The sequence below is a fragment of the Convolutriloba macropyga genome, chromosome 9 (assembly GCF_964194025.1).
Source record: "Convolutriloba macropyga chromosome 9, txConMacr16.3, whole genome shotgun sequence".
Classification (NCBI taxonomy): Eukaryota; Metazoa; Xenacoelomorpha; order Acoela; family Convolutidae; genus Convolutriloba; species Convolutriloba macropyga.
The window spans coordinates 27,238,115-27,252,831 of NC_134476.1; the positions used below are offsets into that span (position 1 = coordinate 27,238,115).

At 35.4% G+C, this 14,717-nt stretch overlaps 3 protein-coding genes across 3 annotated transcripts in view; 1 reads left to right on the top strand and 2 right to left on the bottom strand.

Annotated features, from left to right (window-relative positions):
- LOC142345701 (signal recognition particle 14 kDa protein-like) overlaps positions 1 to 14,717 on the bottom strand; it is a 335,593-nt gene that overhangs the window by 193,354 nt on the left and 127,522 nt on the right. The window lies entirely within an intron of this gene.
- The window catches only part of LOC142345700 (transcription initiation factor TFIID subunit 7-like), a 266,429-nt gene that overhangs the window by 168,898 nt on the left and 82,814 nt on the right, over positions 1 to 14,717 (bottom strand). The gene's annotated exons all lie outside the window — the stretch shown is intronic.
- Positions 1 to 14,717, top strand: part of LOC142345698 (serine/threonine-protein phosphatase 2A 56 kDa regulatory subunit gamma isoform-like) — a 316,862-nt gene that overhangs the window by 135,007 nt on the left and 167,138 nt on the right. The gene's annotated exons all lie outside the window — the stretch shown is intronic.

Consider the following 14,717-nt stretch of genomic DNA (forward strand, 5'->3'; position numbering starts at 1 on the left):
CAAAAAAATGAATAGGAAAAGAACGAGAAAATTTAAAGTTAGGATAAACAGTCTCACAAAGAACCCAGCTATAATCTTCGAACAGCCTCATCCGTAAAAATTTTGTCTATTCTTTTGCAAACTGAACAAATTGGAAAAATGCACGTCAACACATTTGAGGTTTATTAAAGTTTGGTTCAGCTACAGGCGACGTAATTTTTCTTTCTACCGACGCCACGTAGCGTGGGAGGAGCTATAATCTGGACTGTTTTTTCAGGCACCTTCGACCAATATAAAAACTTGAAAAAAAGAGACATGATTGTTATGATTACAAGGCATGCCAAACGTAGAATTGTAGCAAAAAATTAGATATTGTTTTTTTCGAAGAGTTATCTAGTTTCAAATTATCTTATGAGAAAAAATTGTTTCGTTTACTTTTAGCGTCATTTGAAACCAAAACGTAAATAATTTTTGACCACCTGACTCGAAAGCAAAGCTATTTAGAATCAATGCAGTCTTTTGAATCAAAAATGTCTGGATTTTTTTGAGAGCCAATTCTTTTTAGATTTTCATATTTTCAATACGAAAGAATTGTAAAGGGAAAAAATTATATTTTATCCAAAAGATTAATTCTGTTTCAAATTGCTTTGAAAGTAGGGAGGTTAATTTTTAATTGAACCAAATATCCAATTGAAAAAAGATTTTTGTTTTCACGTGAGGAAAATTGACATCTGGTGTCGCGTTTTTGTCATTTTCTGTAAATGCTTTGAACGCTGATATATGTGTTCAGAGGTGCAGAGATGCTCTTGTTTACCGATCAATGGACAACAAAAGTATTCTATGGCTTTCACTCTTTTGTGTTTGTAAAAATACTTAAGTTTAATTTGTTGGTTCTGAAATTTTTATTCGCATTTGTTGATGTTTTTTTCTCTTGCATTTTAAAAACTTCAAAAGAAAATCACATTGCCCGGTTAATTTTCATGGGTGGACACATATAGCTAATGCTATGGACACAATCATGATTTTGATCTTATTTGCTGAGGAATTTTGTTGAATTTTTCTGCTTGTTTATTTTTCTTGAGAGATTTTTCGGGAGAGTCACAATCCGACTTGATTATTCTAAAGCCTCCAACCATATATAGCACAGTATACTACTCAAGCCACCAAAAATTTGCTTATAAAGGCTTTGAAAATTTATTTTATAGATGAAAGTTCGAAACTGCATTATTCTTGTGCGGAGTCATCAGCTGATACTTCGGGAGTCCCGCAGGGTTCCACACTAGGGCCTTTCTATTTGACTATAATCAAAAACCATACAAGAAACGCTTTTTAAAATCCCAATGCTTATCTTTTTGTTGATGATTTTAAGCTTTTAACTATAAACCTTTGTTTGACTGCTATCGGGTTCAACTTGAAATAGATTCTATATAACGATGAAGTTACGAAAGCAACATGAAATTTGACCAAGAAATCTTTTTATTAGTTTTATTAAAACTCCTTAGCAGCAAGTTCATCTGGATTATTCAATTCTGTGATATGAAATTTCTTCCAACGACTAGGCGTCTTCCTGTGATCATTTATGCGTCCAATTAAATATGCTGATAAAAAGACCTTACTATTTTAAAAAGTTATCTACAAAAAAGTTACGAAATGGAGAGCTGTCAATTTAAGTTATAACAGAGACAAATGTATCTTTATGCTTTACCTCATGGCTATTTTTTTATTACTCTCAGATCTTCTCCTTATATATAATAATTGTCAGAGGCAACTGTGATATTGTAAACACAGATTACTTAGAATTCTCGACATCAAATTGAATGTCAAGCAATTCGTTTATTCTGTCCAACATAAAAAACGAGGTCCAGTGCTCGAATTTTTTTCACATGACAGCTTATCAATTTGTTTTCAACTTTGGTTAAACAACGTGACACTGTGAGACTGAGAAATACTCTGCACAAATCACTTGGTTTTACATTAAAGATTATTTCAACGAATCAGACACATGCACTTAGACCTAAAGGAGTTAATGAATTAAAACTGTAAATACGGAAGTGATGTCCCACAATTTTAGAAAGTCCTAAAAATAATATTACTAATAATAATAATAATAATAATAAAAATAATACTAATAATAATAATAATAATAATAATAATAATAATAATAATAATAATAATAATAATAATAATAATAATAATAATAATAATAATGATAATAATAATAATAATAATAATGATAATAATAATAATAATAATAATAATAATAATAATAAAAATATTAATAATAATAATATTAAAAACATTTATTTAAAACATAAAAATGCAGTTGGTGCGTTTGTTTTCTTATCATTGAAACTCATTAGCCATACTAGGGAATGGAGGTTTAGGGAGCCATAAAGAAAATTTTGTATGGTTTTTCTTGGAATCGTTTTTTGACATGCGTTCTTCTCATTAATGATAGCTCCGATGTTCTCTCTGGTGAAACCAGTTGAACCTGCGAATATTTTGGTCATCCGTCTTCAATTTCCATAACTTTGTAATTAATTAGTTATCAATTGACAAACAATGCAGTTTGTGATTTTTCCGTGTTTAATTTAACTAGCACGCCCGCAAAACCATAACAAGAAAGTCATTTACATAAACAGAAGCTTTGAAAGAAGTAAATTTTCTGTTTCGCACCGACTCGGGCTCGAACCCACGCCCCTCGTTGACCAGCCATAGGTCTGACAACAGCTATCTATGTGTATTGCACTTGTCTTTTGCTCTTTCTACAGCATATTCTTGGACAATGGCGTTTTTGACTTGACTGTTTTTGGTATACCGCATGCTTAATCAGCGCAAAATGTGAATAATAGGAGCTTAAAAATGATGGTAAAGCTCTTCTCAAAACGCATATTTTAAGCTATGATGCATGATTAAGTACCCCTAAAGCATGTTATTATAGGAGCGCCGTTGACCATTGTGCTCAATTGCGACTCATATTTTTTATAAAACAGAAGATTAAACAATACGACTAAAACTGCTCAAAACTTAGTGTCATAGAAATTTTATGGATAATGGTAATAGAAAAATAATTCAAACTTCAGATAAGCAGTCCTCCATAATTCGAACTGCTCTATGACCACTACAAACCATCGTTTTTTACAATCGAATTTATCTTATCAAAAAACATTTTTCAGATTGAGAGCATCTGAGATTACGCAAACATCAGAAAATAATGCGTGAAAAACTAAGCATAAAGCTATGAGTGTTATAGATTAGCGTAGAATCTGCAAAGCTGTAGCTTTGCAGAAAAACACTCTCAGTTCGGGAGCAAATAAAAAAACACGAAGTACCCAGGATAGAAAAACCTCCCTCTGGGCGAGCATACATTCAAGCCCTCTTAGCCTTGTGGTAACAGGACCTGTCTAACAGTCTTTTGTCCCAGGTTTGGTTTTCACCCACCTATTTTCAGCCTTTCAGGTCATTGATCTCTCCTGAAATGTTCGCTTAACCATGCTGCTCAATGCGGCTCTTTAACATGTGATTCAAAAACTTGGTCTAATTTCAGTTCTCATGCATTTAAAATACTGGATTACCATTTTTTTACCCGCCAAGCACACACAAGAACATAAACCGAGTGCTGTCACAAAAATTGCTCTCGAAAAACAGACTACAAAAAATCACGTCTACAAAAAGCAGGGAACCCGACACAGATTCGAACCCTCAACCCTCAGATTGGAAGTCCTCCATCTTACAAACTGCGCTAAAACGACTACATACCAACGTTTCTCACAATTATTTTTACCGTATCAATAAACATATTTCAGATTGAGAGCATTTCAATTCACGCAAAAATCAAAAACTAAAGCGTGAAAACTTAGTCGAAAGCTAAGACTGCTCTAAAATAGCGCACAATCTGAAAAGCTGGCCAAGAGTACGTTTAAGTCTCCATAGCCTCGTGGTGACTGCACCTGATTTACACTCTTTTGTTTCAGGATCGGTTCTCATAAATCTACTTTGAGCCTTTTAGGTCGTTGACCTTTCTCGATATTTTCACTTAACATTGCTGCTCAATGTGGCTCCTAAACATGCGAATCAATAGGCCCCTCGAACAAGCAAAAACTTTGCAACATTTTAGAACTCCGTTTCTCACAACCGCGTATCAATAAACATATATGAGATTGAGATTATTTGAGATTACGCAAAAATCAAAAAAGTAAGCGTGAAAAACTTAGTTGAAAGCAAGGAGTGTTCTAGAATAGCGCGGAATCTGTACGACTAAAACTTTGCAGAAAAACACACATTTACGATAAGAACTTCAAGCTTAGTTTGGGAGTAATTGAAAAACAAGTAGCACCCAGGGCAGTAAATCCTCCCTCCGAGCGAGCATAATTTCAAGCCCTCTTAGCCTAGTGGTAAGAGCACCTGTCTAACAGTCTTTCCTCCCAGGTTCGGTTCTCACCCATCTAATTTGAGCTTTTTAGGTCACTGACCTCTTTTGCAATGTTCGCTTAACCATGCTTCTCAATGCGGCTCTTAAACATGTGCTTGGATAAACCCTTAGACATTCAAAAACTTGGTCTAAATTTAGATCTCAAGCATTTAAAATATTGGATTACCATTTTTTCATCCGCCAAACACACACAGGAACATAAACCGACTGCTGTCGCAAGAATTGTTCTTGAACAACAGATGGTATGGTGTTGATTAGAAATTTTCATGTCTACAAAAAGAAGGTTACCCGACACGGATTCGAACGCGCATCCCTCAGATTAGCAGTCCTCCATCTTACAAACTGCACTAAAACGTGTATATACTACCGTTTCTCACAATTACCATCATCGTTTCATCAAACATAATTCAGATTGGGAGCAATTGAGATCACCCAAAAATCAAAAAATAAAGCGTGAAAAAAATTGTTTAAAGCTAAGAGTGCTCTAGACAGCGCAGAGCGCAGAATCTGTACAGCTAAAACCTCGCAGAAAAATACGTTTAAAATAAGAACTTCAAAATTAGTTCGGGAAGCAATTAAAAGACACGTAGTACCCAGGCACTAAAACCCTCCCTCTGGGCGAGCAAACTTTCACGCCCTCATAGCGTCGTGGTAGCTGCACCTGACTAACAGACATCTTTCCCAGGTTCGGTTCTCACCCATCTACTTTGCACCTTTTAGGACACTGAAATCTCTCGAAATGTTCACTTAACCATGCTGCTCAAGGCGGCTCGTAAACATGCGCTCCGAGAGCCACCTGAAACATGCGAAAAATTTGTCCAACTTTAGAGCTCACACGTTTAAAATATGGGATTAGCATTTTTCTTCCCCCAAACACACAAGAAAATAAAACAATTCAGCGTCCCAAGAAGTGCTCGCAATCATCACGTGTCTTGGTGTTGACTAGAAATCTTCAAGTCTACAATAGGAAGGGTACCCGATACGAGTTCGACCCCTCAACCCTCCAATTAGCAGTCCTTCATCATACCAACTCCGCTATAACGACTACATACCACCGTTTGTCACAATTGCTTTTATCGTATCAAAAAACATATTTCAGATTGAGAGCATTTGAGATCACGCAAAAAATCGTGAAAAACTTCATTGAAAAACAAGAGTGTTCTAGATTAGCGTATAATCTGTACAGCTAAAAATTTGCAGAAAACATAAGTTTACAATAAGAGTTTCAGACTAAGCACTCCTCCTTCTTACTAACTGCGCTTTGACAACTACATACCACCGTTTCTCACAATCGCTTTTTTCGCGTATCAATAAACATAATTCAGATTTGAGAGGAATTGAGATCACTCAGGAATAAAAAAGTAAAGCGTCAAAAACTTAGTTAAAAGCTAAGAATGTTCTCGATTAACAGAGAGTCTGTAAAGCTAAAACTTTGCAAAAAAACAGACATTAAATACTTCAAACGTCGTTCGGAAGCAATAAAAAACACGTAGTATACTGGTCAGTAAATGCAGAAACCAAGAAATCTTTTTATTAATTTTATTAAAACACCTTAGCAGCAAGTTCATCTGGACTATTCAATTCTGTGATATGAAATTTCTTCTAACGACTAGGTAACTTCCTTTGATCATTTATACGTCCAATTAAATATGCTGATAAAAAGACCTTACTATTTTAAAAAGTTATCTAGAGCTGTCGATTTAAGTTATAACAGAGACAAATGTATCTTTATGCTTTACCTCATGGCTATTTTTTTATTACTCTCAGATCTTCTCCTTTTATATAATAATTTTCAGAGGCAACTGTGATATTGTAAACACAGATTACTTAGAATTCTCGACATCAAATTGAATGTCAAGCAATTCGTTTATTCTGTCCAACATAAAAAACGAGGTCCAGTGCTCGAATTTTTTTCACATGACAGCTTATCAATTTGTTTTCAACTTTGGTTAAACAACGTGACACTGTGAGACTGAGAAATGCTCTGCACAAATCACTTGGTTTTACATTAAAGATTATTTCAACGAATTAGACACATGCACTTAGACCTAAAGGAGTTAATGAATTAAAACTGTAAATACGGAAGTGATGTCCCACAATTTTAGAAAGTCCTAAAAATAATATTAATAATAATAATAATAATAATAATAATAATAATAATAATAAAAATAATACTAATAATAATAATAATAATAATAATAATAATAATAATAATAATAATAATAATAATGATAATAATAATAATAATAATAATAAAAATATTAATAATAATAATAATAATAATAATAATAATAATAAAAAATAATAATAATAATAATAATATTAATAATAAAAATAATAATAATAATAATAATAATAATAATAATAATAATAGTAATAATAATAATAATAATAAAAATAAAAAAAATATTAATAATAATAATAACAATAATAATAATAATAATAATAATACTAATAATAATAATAATAATAATAATAAAAATATTAATGATAATAATATTAAAAACATTTATATGAAATATAAAAATGCAGTTAGTCCGTTTGTGTTCTTATCATTAAAACTCATTAGCCATAATAGGGAATGGAGGTTTAAGGAGCCATAAAGACAATTTTGTATGGTTTTTCTTGGAATCGTATTTTGACATGCGTTCTCCTCATTAATGATAGCTCCGATGTTCTCTCTAGTGAAACCAGTTGAAACTGCGAATATTTTGGTCATCCGTCTTCAATTTCCATAACTTTGTAAATAATTAGTTATCAATTAACAAACAATGCAGTTTGTGATTTTTCCGTGTTCAATTTAACTAGCACGCCCGCAAAACCATAACAAGAAAGTCATTTACATAAACAGAAGCTTTAAAAGAAGTAAAGTTTCTGTTTCGCTCCGACTCGGGCTCGAACCCACGCCCCTCGTTTAACAGCCATAGGTCTGACAACAGCTATCTATGTGTATTGCACTTGTCTTTCGCTCTTTCTACAGCATATTTTTGGACAATGGCGTTTTTGACTTGACTGTTTTTGGTATACCGCATGCTTAATCAGCGCAAAATGTGAATAATAGGAGCTTAAAAATGATGGTAAAGCTCGTCTCAAAACGCATATTTTAAGCTATGATGCATGATTAAGTACCCCTAAAGCATGTTATTATAGGAGCGCCATTGACCATTGTGCTCAATTGCGACTCATATTTTTTATAAAACAGAAGATTAAACAATACGACTAAAACTGCTCAAAACTTAGTGTCATAGAAATTTTATGGATAATGGTAATAGAAAAATAATTCAAACTTCAGATAAGCAGTCCTCCATAATTCGAACTGCTCTATGACCACTACAAACCATCGTTTTTTACAATCGAATTTATCTTATCAAAAAACATTTTTCAGATTGAGAGCATCTGAGATTACGCAAACATCAGAAAATAATGCGTGAAAAACTAAGCATAAAGCTATGAGTGTTATAGATTAGCGTAGAATCTGCAAAGCTGTAGCTTTGCAGAAAAACACTCTCAGTTCGGGAGCAAATAAAAAAACACGAAGTACCCAGGATAGAAAAACCTCCCTCTGGGCGAGCATACATTCAAGCCCTCTTAGCCTTGTGGTAACAGGACCTGTCTAACAGTCTTTTGTCCCAGGTTCGGTTTTCACCCACCTATTTTGAGCCTTTTAGGTCATTGATCTCTCCTGAAATGTTCGCTTAACCATGCTGCTCAATGCGGCTCTTTAATATGTGATCCAAAAACTCGGTCTAATTTCAGTTCTCATGCATTTAAAATACTGGAATATCATTTTTTACCCGCCAAGCACACACAGGAACATAAACCGAGTGCTGTCGCAAGAATTGCTCTCGAAAAACAGACTACAAAAAATCAAGTCTACAAACAGCAGGGAACCCGACACGGATTCAAACCCACAACGCTCAGATTAGCAGTCCTCCATCTTACAAATTGCGCTAAAACGACTACATACCACCGTTTCTCACAATCATTTTTACCGTATCATTAAACATATTTCAGATTGAGAGCATTTCAGTTCACGCGAAAATCAAAAACTTAAGCGTGAAAACTTAGTCGAAAGCTAAGACTGCTCTAAAATAGCGCACAATCTGAAAAGCTGGGCAAGAAAACGTTTAAGTCTCCATAGCCTCGTGGTGACTGCACCTGATTTACACTCTTTTGTTTCAGGATCGGTTCTCATAAATATAATTTGAGCCCTTTAGGTCGTTGACCTCTCGATATTTTCACTAAACAATGCTGCTCAATGTGGCCCCTAAACATGCGCATCAATAGGCCCCTTGAACAAACAAAAACTTTGCAACATGTTAGAACTCTGTTTCTCACAACAGCTTTTATCGTATCAAAAAACATATATGAGATTGAGATCATTTGAGATTACGCAAAAATCAAAATGGTAAGCGTGACAAACTTAGTTGAAAGCAAGGAGTGTTCTAGAATAGCGCGGAATCTGTACGGCTAAAACGTGGTCAAAAAAAAATTACGATAAGAACTTCAAGCTTAGTTTGGGAGGAATTGAAAAACACGTAGCAGCCAGGGCAGTAAATCCTCCCTCTGAGCCAGCATAATTTCAAGCACTCATAACGTCGTGGTAGCTGCACCTGACTAACAGACATATGTCCCAGGTTTGGCTCTCACCCATCTACTTGCACCTTTTAGGACACTGAAATCTCTCGAAGTGTTCACTTAACCATGCTGCTCAAGGCGGCTCGTAAACATGCGCTCCGAGAGGCACCTTAAACATGCGAAAATTTTGTCCAACTTTAGAGCTTACACGTTTAAAATATAGGATTGGCATTTTTCTTCCCCCCAAACACACAAGAAAATAAAACAATTCAGCGTCCCAAGAAGTGCTCGCGATCAACAGGTGTCTTGGTTATGATTAGAAATCTTTGTGTCTAAAAAAAGAAGGTTACCCGACACGGATTCGAACGCTCATCCCTCAGATTAGCAGTCCTCCATCTTACAAACTGCACTAAAACGACTATATACTACCGTTTCTCACAATTACCATCATCGTTTCATCAAACATAATTCAGATTGGGAGCAATTGAGATCACGCAAAAATCAAAAAGTAAAGCGTGAAAAAAATTGTTGAAAGCTAAGAGTGCTCTAGACAGCGCACAGCGCAGAATCTGTACAGCTAAAACCTCGCAGAAAAATACGTTTACAATAAGAACTTCAAAATTAGTTCGGGAAGCAATTAAAAGACACGTAGTACCCAGGCACCAAAACCCTCCCTCTGGGCAAGCAAACTTTCTTGCCCTCATAGCGTCGTGGTAGCTGCGCCTGACTAACAGACATCTTTCCCAGGTTCGGTTCTCACCCATCTACTTTGCACCTTTTAGGACACTGAAATCTCTCGAAATGTTCACTTAACCATGCTGCTCAAGGCGGCTCGTAAATATGCGCTCCGAGAGGCACCTTAAACATGCGAAAAATTTGTCCAACTTTAGAGCTCACACGTTTAAAATATAGGATTAGCATTTTTCTTCCCCCAAACACACAAGAAAATAAAACAATTCAGCGTCCCAAGAAGTGCTCGCAATCAACAGGTGTCTTGGTGTTGACTAGAAATCTTCAAGTCTACAATAGGAAGGGTACCCGATACGAGTTCGACCCCTCAACCCTCCAATTAGCAGTCCTTCATCATACCAACTGCGCTATAACGACCACATACCACCGTTTGTCACAATTGCTTTTATCGTATCAAAAAACATATTTCAGATTGAGAGCATTTGAGATCACGCAAAAAATCGTGAAAAACTTCGTTGAAAAATAAGAGTGTTCTAGATTAGCGTATAATCTATACAGCTAAAAATTTGCAGAAAACATACGTTTACAATAAGAGTTTCAGACTAAGCACTCCTCCTTCTTACCAACTGCGCTTTGACAACTACATACCACCGTTTCTCACAATCGCTTTTTTCGCGTATCAATAAACATATTTCAGATTGAGAGGAATTGAGATCACTCAGAAATAAAAAAGTAAAGCGTCAAAAACTTAGTTAAAAGCTAAGAGTGTTGTCGAATAGCAGAGAGTCTGTAAAGCTAAAACTTTGCAAAAAAACAGACATTAAATACGTCAAACCTCGTTCGGAAGCAATTAGAAAACACGTAGTATACTGGTCAGTAAATCTTCTCTTTGGACGAGACTACATTAAGCCCTAATAGCCTCCTGGTGACTGCACCTAACTCAGTCTTTTGTTTCAGGTTCAGTTCTCATACATTTACTTTGAGCCTTTTAGGTAACTGGACTCTCTCTACCTGTTCACTTAACCATGCTGCTCAATGAGGCTCTTAAACAAGCGCTTCGAGATGCCCCTCAAACATGCAAAAAGTTAATCCAAAAAAAGAGCTCACGCATTTAATATGTAGGAAGATTATATTGGATATAGAGGTCACTCGTTTAATATATAGGATTAGTATTTTCCTTCTCCCAAAATACACATAGGAACAAAAACAACTCAGCGTCGCAAGAAGTGCTCTCGAAGAACAGGCAGCATGGTATTGATTAGAAATCTTCATGTCTACAACAGGAAGGGTACCCGCGACGGGTTCGAACTCACAACCCTCAGATTAGCAGTCTTTCATCTTACCAACTACGCTATTACGACTACATACCACCGTTTCTTGCAATTGGTTTTATCGTATCAATAAACATATTTCAGATTGAGAGCAGTTGGGCTCAAGCAAATATCAAAAAGTAAAGCGTAAAAAACGTAACTTAAAGGTAAGAGTGTTCTAGAAAAGCGTACAATCTGTACAGCTAAAACTTTGCAGAACAACACGTTTACAATAAGAACTTCAAACTTAGTTCAGGAGCATTTAAAAAATATGTAGAACCCAGGACAAAAAATCCTTTCTCTGGGCGAGCTGTTTTCAGCCCGCTTTGCCTCGTGTTAACTGCACCTAACTAACAATCTGTTGTCCCAGGTTCGGTTCTCATCCATCTACTTTGATTCTTTTAGGTCATTGACTTCTCTCGATATGTTCGCTTAACCATGCTGCTCAATGCGGCTCTTGAAGATGCGCTTCGAGAAGCCCCTTAAACATGCAACTTTTGTCCAATTTTAGAACTCAGGCATTTAATATATAGGATTGCAGACCTCTTACTTTTTCGCAATATTAACAATTGTTTTTGAATTTACAATGCAGTTTTAGTGGCTTATTGTTTCCCATTTTTTAGTTCAAATTACGGAATGGGAATGAGACCTTTTTTTATGTTATTTGATTCCATTGTTGTTTTTTCACTTTGCCAATATCTGCAATTGAAAAATGATTCTTACTGTTATTATTCTCATTTATTATGCACTCTGAAGTGATTAATGATTGATTTCAAACTGCATGTACCTGTTTAAAAATGCCCTTACGTGGTTTTCACTTTGACGCAACTAAGTTTCAGAAATCCTTGCGTGGTTTAAAGTGCCAGACTTTTCTCTTTTTCTTATTGCTAGTTTTCCTCAAATTGCTTCTTTCTGTTAATAAATAGTGTGCATTTGTTCAACATATTACAATATGTTTATATTTAACATGATTATATTTCGAAGATATTACAGTTCTTCGTTGTACAGTTCTCTTTCCTTTTCCGTTTAGCGTCGCCTCATTTGTTTTGTTCAGTTTAAAATGCTCAGGTTGCCCTAAAAATGTTGACAAATTGGTTTTTGGCCTAATTTAGATTCTGGTTTTATCTCCGGTCATTGTATTATGCATTCGTAAGTTCCCAAAAAGCGTGTTTTTCTGAATTCCAACGTTTTTCTGCGGAACTCTGATTCTGGCGTCAATTGTTGCTGCATGCTGTACGAGTTTTGGACCGTCGGTTGATGAATTTTTTGAGCTCAATTTATTCTAATTTGGAAATGCAAAAAGTGGTTAAAACAAATTGGTGTTAAGGAGGCTGGATAATCAAAACGCTTTGTTCTGAAAGACTCAAGTGATATTCAGCGTATTGAAATTGGTGCAAACAAACTCAAAGCAACGGAAACGTGAAGAAATGGAAACATTTGCAGACCATGTGGTTTTTGTCACCAAATTGTCCTCAGCAACTAAGCAATAATCAACTATGCTCACCGGAGATATTAGGTGGCTATTATTGAACAAAAAAAAAGAAAGAACATAAACCGACTAACGTCGGACGAACTGCTCTCCAACGACTGGCAATCAATTTAGAACGGTCATAAGCTACAGAAACTTTTATAATGCATGAGATTCTGACTATGGAGGAGTTCGAAACCGCAACTTCCCTGATGAGTGTCGTGGATAGAACCACTATGCTTCACGGGCTATACGCGCTCATCTCTAAATCGATTTTATTCCTGCATCAATTAATTTCTGAACGCTCGCAGTTGAAATTACTCGGAAACATTCATTACTCGGAAAAAATCATTACTCGGAAAAATCAAGCGTGAAAAAATGACTCGAGAAGTGACATCGAAAAAAAATTCTACGAGAAAACGGTCAAGCGTAAATTTTGATTCAAAAGACACGCAAGTTTTTAAAAAAATGGCTTCAAACTTCGTTCAAGAGCAGTTAAATAGTGTAAACGTCATTCGTCATCCTTACACATAAGAAAAACTTAAATATAAAGATATTGGATGATAACATTGGATGAATTGCTCTCAAACTACTAGGGAAGCAAGCAATTTAGGAAAATTAGAAGCGAATAGGCTAGAAAAAAACTGGTAAAAAATTACTACCAAGGGAGACGTTCGAACCACAGATCTCACAGAAGAGAGTCGTTGACACTTACCGCACCACTACAACGGCTATGTACGCTCATCGCTCAAAATCGGTTTCACTTTAAATACACTTTTAAATGCACGCAATTAATGCCACTCAAAAAACTCAAACCCAGCATGAAAAAGTAAATTGCGGAGTGAAATCGAAAGACTGTTCTGGAAAAATATGGTCAAGCAAACGGTTTGCAAAGGGACACAAATTTAAACGAATAGATTCAAACCTCGTTTGAGAGCAAATAATCTTCCAAATTCGTCATCTTTCCTTAATCGTTTCATTTGCCGGCAAAAATAACAGCAAAGCAGGCAGATTGCCAGAAAATAGCCGCAATAGATTCGTAGATCGGCAGTCTAAAAAAAACAGTAAAAGACAGACCAAAAAACCCGTCTTTTCATTGAAGGCTGATCTGTTATATTTTGATTAAAAATCTGTATAAGTTATTGCTGCCTCTATTAGCTGATCTCAATTAACCTTCATTTAGAGTGACACACGCCCATTTGACCTTATCTCTTTGAATTAAAGTAAATAAAAGTCGATTTCAAAGTGATGAAGTCATTTTTGAGAGTGAGGTAAGTCAAGTGTGACCAAAAATTTAATCACGCGCATGAACAAAAAACTCGCTTCACTAAGAGCGAAAAATGACGTCACACATGCAATTCAGTTGAAATTGCATGAACGAATGAACAAAAAGTGGCTGTGACGTCATATGGTGGTAACAAAAATCATGACGAAATAAAAAAAACCAAGAGAAGGCCAATAATAGCCCCAGCTATCGCTGTGCGGCTATTAAAAAGATACATAGCTGGCACATTTCCTGAGAATAGCAGCAATAGCTTCGTAGATCAGCAGTCTTAAAAAATGAAAAAACAACAGTCCGAAAACGATAAATTTTTATTCCTTTCCATCAATTGTTGAGATATTATATTTTGGATAAAAATCAATTAGAACTTTTTGATGATTCTATCAGCTTTTCTCAATTCGAGTGACACACACGCTCGCTCACACACACACACACACACACACACACACACACACACACACACACAGTTGACCTTCCTTCTTCGAATTGAAGTAATGTGAGGGTGAGAAAATGGACACATGGTAGAAAACACATACACTTTTTAAAAATCAAAATGAACACCAACTATATTTTATTATTTAGCTCTTGACAATATTTCACTTGAAACGCGTTGTTACACTCTCAACACTCTGCGGTTTCACTGCATCAACAATTTATTTCTACAGAAAACGAAATTATAAACAAAAAACTGGGCCAATTTGAAGAAAACACGGCTAAAAACGATTTTATATCTGAGCCATCCGTCCAAAAACACCTTTCAAAGTCAAAAAATTATTTGCCGAACTGAGCGCATGATCAAAACACTTTTCTCGCTCAAAAGTATTAGTTCGCAAGCATTTTACTCACTTTCGCGTTTTGGTCTAAACGCCGTTCGAGCGAATATTACTTCCGGTGATACAAACGTAACAACCAAGAGAAGGCCAATAATAGCCCCAGCTATCGATTTGTGGCTATTAATAAATAAGTACCAAACTACTA